The sequence below is a fragment of the Cydia splendana genome, chromosome 20 (genome assembly GCF_910591565.1).
Source record: "Cydia splendana chromosome 20, ilCydSple1.2, whole genome shotgun sequence".
NCBI classification, from domain to species: domain Eukaryota; kingdom Metazoa; phylum Arthropoda; class Insecta; order Lepidoptera; family Tortricidae; genus Cydia; species Cydia splendana.
In genome coordinates, this window is record NC_085979.1 from 15766373 (window position 1) to 15783128 (window position 16756).

The 16756-nt window shown below is 37.6% G+C and overlaps 1 protein-coding gene and 1 pseudogene across 1 annotated transcript in view; both read left to right on the forward strand.

The window, feature by feature from the left end:
- LOC134800553 (orexin/Hypocretin receptor type 1-like) overlaps positions 1-16756 on the forward strand; it is a 140334-nt gene that overhangs the window by 11874 nt on the left and 111704 nt on the right. The window lies entirely within an intron of this gene.
- On the forward strand, positions 4594-7378 carry LOC134800557 (catalase-like; annotated as a pseudogene).

A 16756-nucleotide genomic window follows, 5' to 3' on the forward strand; every position in this document is an offset into this window, starting at 1 on the left:
GCCGATTTCCTTACCATGTCACGCTAATTGTGACTACCAATACCACGAGAAGTTTTCTAGGTAAACCTTGTCTAAAGCATTTATCTGTTCCCAACTGTTCTGGTGTTTGTCTCTGTTATATAATAGTATCTTGCAAGTTGAAATTGATCCAATTTTTGGTTTCTGATTGAGTGAAAATTTTATCATACCTATATCGTAGTCTTATTTATACCTCAGCTAAGCAATAATAAAGCTATTGTAGCAAAACTAATCCGCAAGACTGCCCAATTACTATTGTATTAAAGCCAGCCAAAATCTGTTTACGGCCCTAAAATCACATTAATCTCTCGCCAACTCTTTATAGCCCCTCGCAGTAAATAAACCACTCTAATACGGATCTCTTGGATCTTCCAAACGGATCCTTCGATCCTTGCAACGCGTATTGACGCAGCCTATCGGATTTGTTTTATTATTGACGATAAAATGGAAGTCCTTATTGCCTCGGGCGGACTTAGCCTTACATTGACTGAGGGAATTGTAGAAGAAATTGATTTTTGAAATACCTAGTCGATTAAAAAAATTAATTGTAAAGCGAAAGAAAGCCGGAAGACAAAACTCCTCAACTGTTACAGCGATTTTTTTGTATCTTAAAACCAAGCATTTGCATTTCAGCAGTGGTACTTATTTGGTAAAATGCAACTGCTCATGAAGACCAGAATGGAATTCCTCCATGGAAATATTTTACGTCTTGGGGCTAACTGTAACTGTTATTAAACGTATGCAATAGGTATGTTTGTCAATAATTTAAATGGTATAAATTTCAAACTGGTCTGTGACATCGTTTTTCTTTTCATTAAAGATTATGTATTTGATTGGATCTCCCGGGATTAGGTACCTCGCCCAGGCAGTGACTAAAATCACGTGACATAGACTACATTCAGTTTTTTTTACTGCGTCGTATTGTTGATAATTTGAACATATTTTATTTTAGTTAAGTGAGTGTAGTTTAAATTTTTAATGAAATTTTGCAAAAGATGTGTAAGTAAGAAAACATATCCTAAAAACTCCGTATCTTGGTATATTTGGGCCACGCTGTAGTTAGAAGCTAAATTATATCCAGTAGAAATAACCAGGAATTAAAAAATAATGAATTCCAGGTGATCATTTAAGTAATCGCAGAGTACATTTTCATCTAATGTCACTACGTTTGTCTACCATGACATGCCTCTCTATTATACTTCCTGTAAACTTTTAGAAAAATTAAGAAAATTTTAACTTCATCAGCGTGTTTCCGGTACGCAGCGTTTTATCACTAGACGCTAGCTGACGCGACAACATAGTTGCCGCGTCAGTAATGTAATTGAAAGTTAAAGCACTGTACAAAGTGCCCAAAGTTCAGTGCAGTAATCAAATTCAAATTGCTTTGTGCGGTTTCATACTCAATTCCATTAGAATTAATTGCTGTTGTATCGAAGTTAAATCTAGCTGAAAGTGAGTGGAGTAAGTTCGTACATTGGCAGGCAATCTAAAACTTTTGGGTTAGACGAGGTGACAGTGTGGGATGAACCTAACCCTTTTTATGCCACCTTCGTGTACAAATGAACATGCGGCTCGTTTGATTGTACGCCGAGTCGTGAGGGGTCGTCACGATTATCGCAAGTTTGCGCGAATTCTACTTGTGCAAACGCCCGATCAATCATATTGAACTGGAATAGGTGTCCTAATTGACATTCGCGCGACTCGCGTGAGTCGATAATCGCGTAGTCGCGTTGTATTAGTACGACCCCTGAGGATTGCTACTTTCACATTGCTGATCCCTTTAACTGAGCCCCATAACTACTATAAATACTCCTTTGAGAGAACCCTTTAATGAATTACATACACAGTAGTCTTTTTTTGTCGAGCCCTATTTAATAATAACGCTTTATCTGCGTTTCCTTTGTGCGCCCGCATATCTCTCTTTGGCGACTAATAACATCGATTTTTGACGTGTGGGTTATATATCTACCTACTTTTTAATCCGTCAAGCCTCTTGAGGATATATGAAGACCTATAACTTCAAAAAACCTCATCTTCCCTGCACAATAAGTAGGTACAATACACCAGCAAAACGCAATGAAACCCGCCGGCAATTGAATAACTAGCTAAGTGTCCGTGTCATGGTATGACTTTAACATCGTTGGCATCGTGCCACCCACTGATGAAATAATAAAAAGAAACGAAAACAAAGAACACTCCTCATTTCTCGTGTTGGATATTAAAAGTTACTGCAAACTTTTTATCTCTAATCTAGCGAATTAATATGCCATTGGGGGATTTATAAAATTAATTTCACCCAAATATTTATTTTCTCTAAATCTTGTCATTACTCTTATTATCTTGTAATTATTATTATTATTTGTAAATAGTATACGTAGTAAATGTTTTATGACTTGTAAATAGTGTAGCTTAGTATTAGTTAGATTTCAATAATAACGGAAGAGCGGTGCCTCCCAACACAGGCATATATTGCTTACCGGGAGACACCATCCCTCAAATTATATGTACAGTTTTTTATGAAAAAAAGAATTTTGTATTTGTATTTGTATTACATAAGTTCGTGATTAGTCTTAAGAATAACTCTTTAAGCCCTGTTGCCGAGATATTAAAAGCGTTGTCATGCGTATGAAACCTAGTAAGTCTAATTATGTTCTTAATCTCGCGAGGTATTGGTATATTGGTTTATCCGTTCAAGTGGAGTTAGCAGTAGAATGGCGGCCCACTACTGACAGGACGATGTGAAAACCAGTAGACTGTCAGCCACCAATGACAGGTGAACCTGCTGAAGCCTTTTCCTTCCTTTTGAAAAATTTTGTTAAAATATATTTACTTTAAAATCGTACGTTGCAGTGATATTTTATTGTAAATGCCATTTTATCTCACGCAGCGAGCAGAATAGAATTTCGCACTGTTTTTAAGCAGAGGAGTAACCTTGTACGAGCTGCTGAGGTGAAAAAATATTATAAAATTAATCATGCAAGTTTCGGCTAAATAACTGTTGGAGCTGTCTCTAAGTCGGTGCATCCGGGAAGCTACTCGTTTTGACATTCATGCATAGAAATTATCCATACGTGCTTCCGCAAACATCCTTGAAGCACTAGAAAACTGAGGCAGCCCCAATAACACTTTGTACTCATTATTGAAATGTATGCGCAGTGCAATTATTAATTGTTTTATTCACAAATAAACATACAATTATAGTAATACTGACAATTAACACGAACGGAATTAAACTAAACGTACCTACTGATATTATGTTGGAATTGTATTGATTCGCGCTCACCCATTTCCGCTAGTGCAAAACATTATTAAGTGTGTACCTCGTTATTAATCAGCAAATAACATTTGTATTAGATTCATACAAACAAAATAAAGGTTAATTATTTATTTCCACAAGGCTAATTTTCTAAATTACGTTTATCCTTCGTATAAATGAGCAAGGATATAGTCAATTATTAGAACCAGTAATACATATAGAGATTCCGTATTTCGCACGCTATCATCTGGAGCCATGCAGTGGCCAGTTGCGTTACAGCCCGTTCACACAGAGTCTCCGTATTTACGGTACCCGTTTTAACGGATACGACAAAAAATTATGCTTTGTTCACACATAGGCACCGTATAACGTTCAACGTATCCGGCATTAACTGAGAGCCCGTTCACACATATGTAGTCTCCGTCCGGGCTCGCTTAACACAGTTTTTGTATAGGATTTTGCTTTGTTCGTCATTTCCGCAGCTCGGCCTTCGGCCTTGCCCAAAATTACTGGGGGCGGGGCACGCTTGGACATTCGGGATGAAGCTCCGGGCCTAACGGCCCTCCGCGGGGTCGTCCTTCGGCCTCCCAGGCTGATGCTCGCCCTTCGGGCTCGCTTAATCTACTTGGAAATTTGAGTTTGGCCCGTGTCCGCCGCCATTTTGGATTTGTTTTTTTTTAATGCAGTTTGTTTTGTATGATAGCACCGTTTAAAAGTTGCCATACAAAATAAAAGTGGCCAGTTTTCCCACAATTGTAGAATTTTTCTAAAAAAATTTTTCCCCTAGGGATCTAGGGGGCTCCGAGATTCCGTGACCACAATTTCAGCGCGCTATCTTGAAAAAATTTAAAAAAACGAGTCGGTCATTTTGAAAAAAAAATGCGAGGCCGAAGGCCGAGCTGCGGGAATGAAGTGCTCGCATGCGGATCTTTTCTTTCTAGCAAAAGTACAACTTCATTTCCTTTTCCCTCTGGAAAACCAAGTACTACACAAAAACTACAGCACCAACAACAGCACAAACAACAACACCAACAACAACAATATATTTAACAAAAGAGCTCCCCCCGCCCCGCACCCCACACACAGTTTATATCCAGTAAAAACGTACGGATACATGACGGATACGTATTCCGTTCATCCAGTATTTCGATGACAAAACGGAATGTCATAATTTAACGGACCGACATTTTTTACTGTATACTGAATACTGTGTCATATGTGAAGTCGCTCATACAACTCCATACGCCATCAATAAAAAAAAAACGTATACGATAAAACGGAACAGTAAAACGGAGACCCTGTGTGAACGAGCTGTTAGTCTGCCTTGCCATTGCAAATAATGCATATGGAATTCACTACCTTAACGTCTCCTTAGACGCTGTCCAAAGGCAGATGCAGGAGTTCAAAATAACACACCCGGTAAGCATTGTATAGCAGACATAATATAATTTGCATCGATTTCTTGAGCAGTAGGGCGAACTAGTACAAATTTTTCATAAATTATACTCAGCAATGGATATTCCTTACTTTTTTTTTCTTTGCAATGACGTCGTCATCTGATCTATCAAGCACATACTATGTTATTATAATATACTGTTGTTACACTTGTTACCGATATCGTTGTTAGCATTTGCACCACTTCACTATTTGTTTTAATATTTGGAGATTTGGATAATTTTGAATATAACACGTTAAATACGGCACTTCATTTAGTTGACTTTTAGTTTAGTTGGATGTGTTTATTAACTATCCATTGCAGCGTCATATAGTTGGAAAAGATCTGTTCGACATGTGTATGTTAAAGTGCTATTTAGTTGCCAATGTGTAAAGTGCTATTTAGATCATTTATTTTATGGTAATCATTCATTCATTCATTCCCATCACGTCCATCTATTGGTCACTTTGTAGCCTCTTTAACAATTCCTACTCTGTAATGTTAACGTCCAGTGCAGAAAATGGGGAAAGCGTTTTTTCACCTCGCCAGCTCGAACAAGGGTACTTTGCTGCTTAAAAACAGTGAGACAAAATGACATTCAAGTGACCTTTATATTCTAATGTCATTTCAACATGCGGGGCCTAATACAAGCTCGAAATACTTGGATTCTATTCTCTCTGTCCCTTTCACGCCGTTAGCAAAAAGAAAGACGAAAAAGTTCAAACGACATTCAACGTGCATTCAACGGTATATTGATGGTTTATAATAGACCCCCAAAAAACGTCAAAATGCATCTAGACCTAGTTAGATCGATTATTCGCCCCCATATAGCAAATTTCATCGAAATCGTTAGAGCCGTTTCCGAATCCCCGTGAGTCGTTTCTTGTATATCTATATAAAAATATATACAAGAATTGCTCGTTGAAAGGTAGGTATAAGATTAACTAATAATATTGCCTGCGCATCGACATGTAGAATATTAGTATTAACAAATGCAATAAAATTTTTAATAGTTATGGGTATGTAAAGCATGAGAAATAATCTAAATCTCTTTGAGACAAAATACGGTCTAGTTCGGATACGTTATTTCCAAGATTCTATGGGCCGCATCCTCTAAAGTGTATATCCGTTGCAGAAACCTATTGGAGTGCTGACAAATTCGGCTGGCAAACCGGTGGAGGTGCGAGAGACAGTTACCCTCAACACAGATTTCTTCAACAATCAGCATTTCTGGGACCTGCAGTCTGCCTCCGAACATGAGCGCATCCCGGAGCGGTCGGTGACGCGCGGGCCGCGGGCGCTTTCGGCTACTTCGAAGTTACTAACGACGTCTCCAAATACACCAAAGCTGATGTCTTCAATGGCATTGGAAAGAGAACCCCCGTTGTCGTCCGATTCTCCTACCAAATCCAAGGTCGTGGAGGAGTAGATGTGGTTAGAGAGACGGGAGCATTAGTTACCAAATTCTACACAAACGAGGGCAATTTAGACTTTCTCAGCTTGTCGTTCCCAGTTTTCCTCTATAATTCTCCACATGAATTCAGTTCGTTGATACATACTTTCCACAGGAACCCTAAGACACACGATTATCGATGATACATCTCGCTTGGACCACGTCACTCTTACGCCTGAAACTATCCACACGATATTGTGGTTGTTCTCTGATTATGGTATCTTTAATGGCTACAGACATATGAACTCATTCCTTATTCACGCATACGAGATCGTCAACAAACATGGCGACAGCTACTTTGTGAGGTTCAATTTCGTAACTGAACAAGGTCTGGAGCTACTCAGCGATCGAGCTACCGGTGCTCTTAGAGCTAATGACCCGGACTACTCCACCAGAGACCTTTACGATGCAATAGCCGCAGGAAACTACCCCTCTTGGAGACTAGATATGGACATCATTCCCAAGTCCCACGTTCCTAAGCTTAATTACAATCCTTTCGACATGGGTGCTTTATGGAAGAATGGAACATACCATACGGTAACTATTGGACGCTTAGTATTAAACAGAAACCCTGAGAATGAGTTTAAGGATGTCGAACAAACGGCCTTCAATCCCGGAAATGTGGTGCCCGGAATACCAGGTCCGGTTGACGAAGTTTTTAAAGCGCGAAGATTCTCCTACCGAGATGCTGAAGCTTACCGATTAGGCATCAATCATAATAATATTGAAGTCAATCAGCCGAAGTATAGGAAGACTTACAACCGAGACGGCGTACCGCCACTGCTAACTATATGAAAGATGTGCCGAATTACTATCAGAACTCGTTCAACGGCCCAGTTCCGTATGTGGACGTAGCGAATCCTAAAGAGGCGCTATCGGTTAAGTTCAGACAGTCGATAGATCTTGGAGAGTCTTCTTATTTCTATAACACGTACGTTAACACGGAGGGTAAGAGGAACAGGATGGCAGCAAACTTAGCCAGCGTGATGGTAAACGCGGTTGAAGAAGTGCAGATGAGATGGCTGAAGATCTTGTATCTCATAGACCGTGACCTGGGCGCGCGCGTCGAGGCCGCGCTACCGGTCGCTGAGGAGCAGAAGCTTTTGCAGCGCCCAAGGTTCGTATTAGTTGAGGAGTACCCTAAAACATATGATTTAGTACCCATGTGCCAGTGCCAGTAATGGAAAACATTAAGGGAACACCTCAGCAGAGCTGTATCTTTATTTGTATACATGTATATTTAATAATATGTATGTTACTTGCGCATTTTAAACAAGTTTATACAAAATAGACAAAACAAAAATTAAATACATATGTACGAAGGGGAACCTAGAACCATTATTTTTTAATTTTTTAAATGTTATGTCATAAAATAGCCTTAGTCTCATAACAAACAGCAATATTTACTCCAGCAGCTAAAACAAGGGTACTTTCCTAAGAGATAGCAGCAGCGAAAAAATTGCATAGTTTTCCTTGTTTTGAAAAAATTAAACGAAGGGGCATAACTATTGACAATATGGCCAAATGGCCATTATACGTAGGTGTATCGAATTGTGTTTAACCTTAATAAGAATAAAAAACTTCTTCACAAATAGTAGTAGTGCATCTCATAACAATTACAATTATATGTAGACCCAAGACGTAAAATACGTTGACACCCAGATTCTTTTTGTTTTTAATCACCGTTCGTGCAACTGACTAAACTTAAACCGCATTGAAATGATTTAAAGTACAGTCGACGTCAAAGATTTGTTTACATTTTTCGCCTTATTAAAAGGGAGTAAGGTGCAAAAGTGTAAACATGATATATCTTTTACGTTGTCTGTACCTACCATCATTTGTGAGTTAGAAGAATTGCTGTGTGCGGTGTCAATGCTGTCATAAAACAATTTCCAAGTTTAAACTGTTTAAAGTTCGCAGCTGGTTTTGGACAGTAATGTCTTGAGGACTGGTGTTGTCTGCTGTCTTGTGGTTTTGAAATTGAGATTGGGAAACTTATTCGTTTATAACTACAGTTGGCAGCCTGAAGTGACTGATGTGACATGTCCTTACAAATGAAGAAGCGGTTTAGTAACCATTTTGAAGTGGCCTGATCATTATTTACTTTCCACATACCTCCTTTAAATTCCACGAAAGTTCCGGCTATGAAATGAATTCCCTACTGTGATTTTTGCGAAGGACTTACACACACGAGATGATATCGTCGGCAATTTGAATGTGACACCTATGGACTTGCAGATGTTTATATGGTATAATGGTTACTGCTTACCATACAATGGTAAGCGCTCTATTAGAGCGTTTTATTATGCTATTTCACTCGGACTTGTTCGTACATGCATTAGCGCGAGCAAGACTGACGGGCATATAAGAAAAAAAAATACATTATTTAGATATCGTTTTAATGTCAGGTATATTTCTGAATTAGCCTCCTAGGCTCAGTATACATTAATGCAACGTACCTGCCATGACTGGGCGCTGTACATATATGTAGGTATGTATAACACTTAGTTTTGATAGCTTGACGATGTGAGACGTATGAATCCTAGCAAGTCTACTGACGTTATTAATCTCGCTAGGTATTGCGTTTATGCAGCATAACTCCTCTTTTTGTAGGCCCTTTGTTCGAACTTCAAGCCGTAATATGAGCAGCTTAACATTGTGATATCAAGCCTCTATATGATTAAAGCTACCGCAGTTAGGGCTGTCGCGACTATACGTTAAATGAAAAAACTTTCCTCGCTGCTTTGGTGGCTTTAGAGATAATACGTATTACGAGCTTTTTCCTTTTGACAACGTGTTCGAAAAACAAACCCTGCATTTGGAGAAGAAGAATTGAGAAGGTGTTCGTGGAAATTGGAACTGGGCAAGCAATGTTCAGTTTGCATTCATGGTATTCGAGAGCAAAACATAGTTTTTGTATATGACTATCTGTACTAACCTTGATATCCTGGTTTCAAATGAAGACAAACTGAGTAAATAAACTAAGTAGTTCGCCAAAATCATGCAATTGAAAAAGTTAATCTTTTGACTAGATCTGATAGACTAGTGGCTCTGTGAGCTGTAGACCTCGCGAGCAGAGTTTAAAACTGAATAAATGTATGGTTCCGTTGTTTTGAAGAATTGAGAGAATCTAATTTGACCATAAAAACTTAACTATCAATTGCTTACAAAATTCGGGAATTGGTTTAGATATGCGACCTGTAGAGTAGAACATATGGACATACGAAACAATTTTTGGCTAACAGGCCAATTCAAACTTACACTGATATCAGAAAGACATCTAACTGATGTCATTTAGTTATAGTGCATTTCACTCGTTCTTGTCCGTACATGTACTGGCGCAAGCGAGACGCACGATGACTACTAAATAACATGATAAAAATATCATCCCGATGTCAGTGTACGGTCGATGCCCCTTAAGTATACAAGTCGCCATACTAATTGTATAGAAAAGTGGATAGAGTTAGACCAAGAAAAGTCTGCAGAGATTTTGACAGCACACGCAGTGCCAATGTTATTTGTGCCAGTGTCAAAATCTCTGCAGACTTTTCTTGGTCTAACTCTACCTATGTTAGGAAACCAACATTACCTTTGAATTAACCTGTAAACTGCAACTAAGAAGCTTCGTGTGCGAGTGTGGGCCATAATTTCCGAAAATCATTTTTTCTTCAAGGCAATTACTCCGTTCTCATATTTTGCGTTGCCCATAATTTCCCGAAATCATTCATTCTCGGTAGCAATTACTCCGTTGCCATATTTTCCCAATGGTTTTCTTCCGCAATCGCCTATTTTTAATATTTTTAAATTAATCTTTTCCTTATAGTTTTCGTTCTTTTAAATATCTAGGATAATATTTTCTTGTTACTGTATGTTAATAGTGTAGTAATTATATTTGTTACTTGTAGGTATTTCACATACAACAAATATCAAAAACACTAAAATTAAAACATAATCTAAAAAACTACAAGTAAAAAACCAAACGCTGCCAGCCAAGAACTCTAACCATACCTATCTCTGGGAGCAGATTCGTTTTTAGGGTCATCAAAAAAAAATAACCCTAACCTACCTATCTCTGGGAGCAGTTTCGTTTTTAGGGTCATCAAAAAAAAATAACCCTAACCTACCTATCTCTGGGAGCAGTTTCGTTTATAGGGTCATCAAAAAAAATAACCCTAACCTACCTATTTGAAAAAAACCTGGTTATTTTTACCACTAGCATTAAAAAAAAGAGAAAATGTGGAGATAGAGAATATTTAGTTAGTGAAAAAAAAACCTACTGGTTATTTTAACTACTGGGATTAAAAAGAAAAGGGAATAAATTGAGAAAAGGAAAATTTAGTTTATGAAAAAATGTACACGAAAAATTAAATAAAGCGAAGAAATTCCACTGGGAAAAAATGAGAACGGAGTAATTGCCTCGAGGAAAAAATGATTTGCGGAAATTATGGGTCATTTTAGCGAGGCGATCCAAATTAAAAGGCTCAAAGTCTAACTAACATTATTGTTAGTTAGACTTTGAGCCCGGGAAAGCGCAACGTACGAGCAACCTACAGCTAGTTCCCTGAGCCCAAGGTCGACCACTACCCTAGGCAATGTTAACCCCTGCGATTTATGGATGGTGACCGCCCATGCTATAAACGTAAGTGGAAATTGACTCCTGGAACAGCCATGCCCTTGAACTAAAACCGCTAAAAAAATGTTCAAACAAAAACTCAAACGAATACGCTTACCTCGCGCTTCGCGCTCGCTTGATCAATCAGCAATACGATGTTTAAGTGCAAAAAAAAAATAAAAAAAATTGCATTTATTGGGGATCGAACCGGGAACCTATTCCCATATCCTTGCTTGTAAGCGTCTTTCCAACTGCGCTATGATAGCATTTAGATGAGCTGACGAAATTTGGTTACTTATTCTCGAGTAAGAATTTAAATATCTAATCTATAGAGAATAAAGTGTATAGGGGACGTGCATGAACTATAGGGGGCAGCACAGGAGCCGTCAGATCTTTGGCGCGAAGCGTAGATGTGTAGTTTATGATTCCGATGTAGCCCACGAGATGGCAGAACCTACTATGCACAAGGAAACGTACTTACGAGAACGGTAGATGGTAGCACTTGCTTTGGCAATGTACATGTGCACATATGTTTCCGATTCAGGCCACAAGATGGCAGGCCCTCCAACGCGCACGGTCCCTATAGTGGGCGTGCGTGAACTATAGGGGGTAAAATAGGAGCCGTCAGATTTTTGGCGTGAGGCGTAAATGTGACGTTTATGCTTCCGATGTAGCCCACAATATGACAGAACCTACTATGCATAAGGAAACGTACCTACAAGAACGGTAGATGGTAGAACTTGTTTTGGCAATGTACATGTTTCCGATTCAGGCCACAAGATGGCAGACCCTCCAACGCGCACGGTCCCTATATGTAGTAGAGGGTTATTGTCATACTAAATTTTGTAGTCACAGTAAATTTACTGCCATCTTTCGATACAGGATTAAAATGAAAATGAAAAAAAAATATCAATAAATGTATATATGTATGGATAAATGATTTTTTTTATTTTTAGAACGCCATATGATTTTGACCCATGTTCTTTAACTGATATGAGTAAAAATTGTTAAATATAAAATGGTGTCGCCATCTAGACAAGCATAGGCCAAAGGTATGGCGCCGTATATTCAAGAATCAAATTTTCTTTGAAGCGCAAAAAGCCATCATCTGTTGCAAAAAATAAACGAATGCGCTTAGCCCGCGCTTGATAAATAAAAAATACGATTTTTTTCATTTTTTTCAAAATAAAAAAATAAAATAAAAAACAACAATTGATACGAAATTTAAGTATAAAAAAATACAAAAAGTTATGTACTTAGCAGCATACAATTACTGGGGATGGAACCAGGGACCTCCCTATGCAAACAAAAAAGCGAACGTTTGCAAAATGCGCCATGATAGTTCTTACGAGTACTAAAGCTGACGAAATTTACCTACTCATTCTCAAGTAAAAACTAAATATCTAAATACCGCCGAAACCAGTGATACAAATTTTCTGAATTTTTGGCCATTTAATCTATAAACATATATCAAAAAGAAAAAACTCTTATGATATCGATACGACTATTTGTTTAGGCGCCAGGTATCACGACTCCGCCATTTTTAAAAATTTCCAAAAACCGGATTGACAAAAAAAAATTATTTTGTCATAGAATCTGGTCACAAAATTTCATGAGAATCGGTTAAGAATTGCGACCTGTAGAGGAGAACATCCGGAAATACAAAACTAAATATCTAAATACCGCCTAAACCAGCGATAATTTTTTTCTGCATTTTTTGCTATTAATTCTGTAAACATGTCTCAAAAAGAAAAAACTCTTATGATATCGATACGACTATTTGTTTAGGCGCCAAGTATCACGACTCCGCCATTTTTAAAAATTTCCAAAAACCGGATTGACAAAAAAAAATTATTTAGTCATAAAATTCGGCCACAAAATTTCACGAGAATCGGTTAAGAATTGCGACCTGTAGAGGAGAACATCCGGACATACGAAAGCAAAATGCCCGAGTCAAAACGTAGACCTTCGCTTCGCTTCGGTCAACTAGGTAGAAAACCGACAAAAACGAAGAAATTCAAGATGAACATCTAAACGCCTCATGTATCATTTATCAAAATCACCCGTTTGGTGTAGAATTTTGGTTACAAATAGGGTCTTGTAAGCGACAAACTTTGTGGCAGTCACAGAACAACAACAGCAATAATGGGAATGGCAAAAACATCTGTCACTGTCAGAAAATTAAAACAAACAACAATAATTTTAACGAAACAATGTGTTGTTACAACCCTAGTTTTAAGCTGTAAACAAAGAAAGGCGAAACCGAAACGTGGCTGCGTTTAATAAACAAGAAATTGTATCATTTAAAATCGCAGAACCAGTACTTATTACAACACACAAACCAACACCAAGATTTGTTTTCTGGATATAAGTTGTATTGTAGTATGAACGGACAACAAAGTGATCCTTTAAGGGTACCGTTTTTAGGGTTTCGTAGTCACCTAGAAACCCTTATAGTTTTGCCATGTCTGTCTGTCTGTCTGTCTGTCTGACAGGTAGTAGTGTAGGTCTTTCAAAACTAATAAGTTTGAATGCCATTATTATTAAATCTAAAATCGACGCCATGGTTCCTAAGAAAAGATTTCGCTATCTCCCATAGTTTCTGACTTCTCCATATTGACCCATTTGGATTGATCACCCTGTATAGTAGGCCCGACATTCTCTTGGTCGATTATTTCCTTTTGAGGTACGGAAACTGCCGATAGTGATGACTCGTCTTGTTGGTTTTATTGATAAGAGCTTACGTCATTTTATTCCATCATTTCGCTAAAATCAGTGAATGCCATCATTTTGTCAACAAATATTTGTATAATATGTTTGTAAATTTGGTCATACGGAGTATGCTACGTTTTTTGCAATACTTATTTAAAAGTATTTGTGCAGGTGGTATTTATTAGCAATCAAAATTATATTTTAATGCTTTAATTACAAAGTGGGGTTTTGAGAGCTTTAAATATAATGTTTCGCCAATATATTTATTTTTATTCAAGTGGCTAGGCACTTACCTATTGTAAACATTGATACAATACTTGAACTAGTTCAAATACGGACAGTACGGGTATCTACAGAATAGATCTATGTTTTTTGATGAAACTGTACGGCGGTATTCGAATGATTTAGACGAGTGAAATTAGTCGTCGGTTCGAATTCTTGCTTGTACAGGGTTGTTGAGAGCTAAAGTATAGACAGGCAAACATTTAGACAAACTATACCACTAAGCAAATTATACGGTTTAACTACCGTATTTTAGCCACTCGCGTGATATTTTACGGAGAGCGTATGTCTGAACCTGACTAGCCGTATCGTATCCGCCGTGTCTTGCCGTGTCGTACCTATCGTAGTATCGTGAACGGCTACTCATGCACTGTTAGTCCTTGAAAATGGAGACCTAGGCTCTCCGAAATATATCGCGCGAATGACTAAAATACGTGTGTTAAACTGTATAATTGGCTTAGTGTTGGTACGACTCACGGCAGTTTAAATTCGAAAACCATACCAACGTACAGTTTTCGTTATGGCTGATATAAATATAAAAACTTTAATAAACCAGTTTTACAATCAATGACAAAATAATACGGTTAAAATTATTAGAAGCTGATTTAACTTCAATTTAAAATTTGAAAAGCCTTAACGAGCAGTTATGGATGGAAACCACGAATACGGTAATATAATACTTTTGACATTTTCAAGCCTAAAATATCATATTTTTCGCCCTAACGAACGCTTTCATTTAACCGCATGCATATTCACGGAGGAAAATCTGGTTACGAAACAATTTTTTTGCTATTTGTAATTTTGTATACTTGTTAACTTCCTTAAGGCGAGGTTTGCTCATGTCTATTTGTGTTGTGTCGCTAGGTAAACATTTAACCCAGACACGATAGGTAAGCATTTAACAAAATTACTAAACTAATAATAAATAAAAGAATTTAATCTAATATGGAATTAAAAAAATATTTTTAGTTTAAAAGGATAGCTTTTAATGGTGTCATTATATTCTAAATTAATTAATTTAACTTAACTAGTTAACCATTTTGCAAACTGTTCAAGAGACTTTAACACTCATTTCGTTAATTTTAATCACGGTAAAATGTTGAAATGTTTAAATTTGCGCTATTCAATCCTGTGGCTAACTTCATTGTTTTAGCTGGAGACACCCGCGGGTACTCACCCGTGGGCGTTTGATTACATTTATACTTTACTTCGTGTGAACTTGCTCCCATCGCTAACTATATTAGCATGTGATAGGGGCGACAAAGCTTTGTCCTAATATATTGGCTTTTAAGTTAGCTAAGTACTTTCAAGTGATATGCCGATGATGGCACTGATTTACTACTCGAAAGTTTTCTAAATTGCGAAGTGTTTCTCATGCAAGAATTTTGGAAACCTCTTAATAACTTTCTTTACTTTTTGTGAACTATTCCATACATTTTACTGAATTTCTCGACTTTCTGTTTTCGGGAATCTAGGAAACATTAAAAAACTTGTCATCAACCATGCACAGATTCCGCTTCAAAAAGCGTTTGACGGTGATCGCGATCTCACCACACAAACACATTGCTATGCTTTAGGGCCGATACAAGTTGCGGTCCGTCTGTAGGTACCGGCCCTTATACTTGCTAAATACTTGCCGCTACTTGCATCAATCAGTTGTATATCATACTATTTTTATACTACCTATAACTACACGTGTTTTACCTCTGATATTTTTAATTATTTCTCATAAATAAACCATAATTTTGTCTTCGGTTACCGCGATAGTTACTCATGAACTATGAACCCATAATTATTATTATAAACTTTGGGTGCGATCTATTCGGTTTGCGGTAAAAGAAATACTAAATTACTTAATAATTAGGTAAACTGTTTATTCAATTTTTACCAATCAGTGAAACTGCTGAATTGACTGACATTGTAGCCTGTCTATAATTGACCGGAGCGTAGCGAAGGTCTACGTTTCGACTGGAGCATTTTGCTTTCGTATGTCCGGATGTTCTCCTCTACAGGTCGTAATTCTTAACCGAATCTCGTGAAATTTTGTGACTGGATTCTATGTCTAAATAAAATTTTTTTGTCCGTCCGGTTTTTTGATTTTTTTTTTAATGGCGGAGTTGTGATAGCTCGCGCCTAAACAAATAGTGGTATCGGTACCATACGAGTGTTTTCTTTTTGAGATATGTTTATAGATTAAATGGCCAAAAATTCAGAAAATTTATTTCGCTGGTTTCGAAGGTATGGAGATATTTAATTTTAACTAATTTTAATTTGAGAAGGAGTAGCTAAATTTCGTCAACCCATCTAAGAACTATTTGGCTCAGTTTGTAAACGTTCGCTTTTTCTGTTTGCACAGAGGGTCTGGGTTCGATCCCCAGTAATTGTATGCTGGGATATTATTATAACTTTTTGTATTTTTTTACACATACATTTCGTATTGTTTTTTTTTTAATTTACTATATTTAAAACTCTTAGCACCATGCTATTTAAAGCTCTGCTCGCGAGGTCTACAGCTCACAGAGCCACTAGTTTAGTCAGCAAACGAAACACGATAATAGCTATTATGAGATCAAGTTCATCAGGCCGACGTCAACGGCACGTCACCGTGCGCGGTATGGCAAACAAAACCTTTATTGAGGTTAGAGGTGATGTTTGTTAAACTCCGACTTACGAGTAAGTCACTTAAAATGGCTGCGGACATTCCGATATGGCGGTTGGAGATAGTTGACAATATACCTAGGATGTGAATCATTAATACCTACTACCTTTTGCTTGCGACTTTGTCTGCGTAGAATTACGGTATTCTGGGTAAAAACTACCCTTATGTCCTTCCCGGGGACTCAATCAAACGCCATACCAAACTTTATCTACCTTAATCAGTTCGGTAGTTTACCTATGCATGAAAAGGAAACATTCAAATAGACAGAAACATAGAAATAGAAAGTTACATTTGCCTTTGTGAATACTAGCTTCTGCCCGTGACTTTTT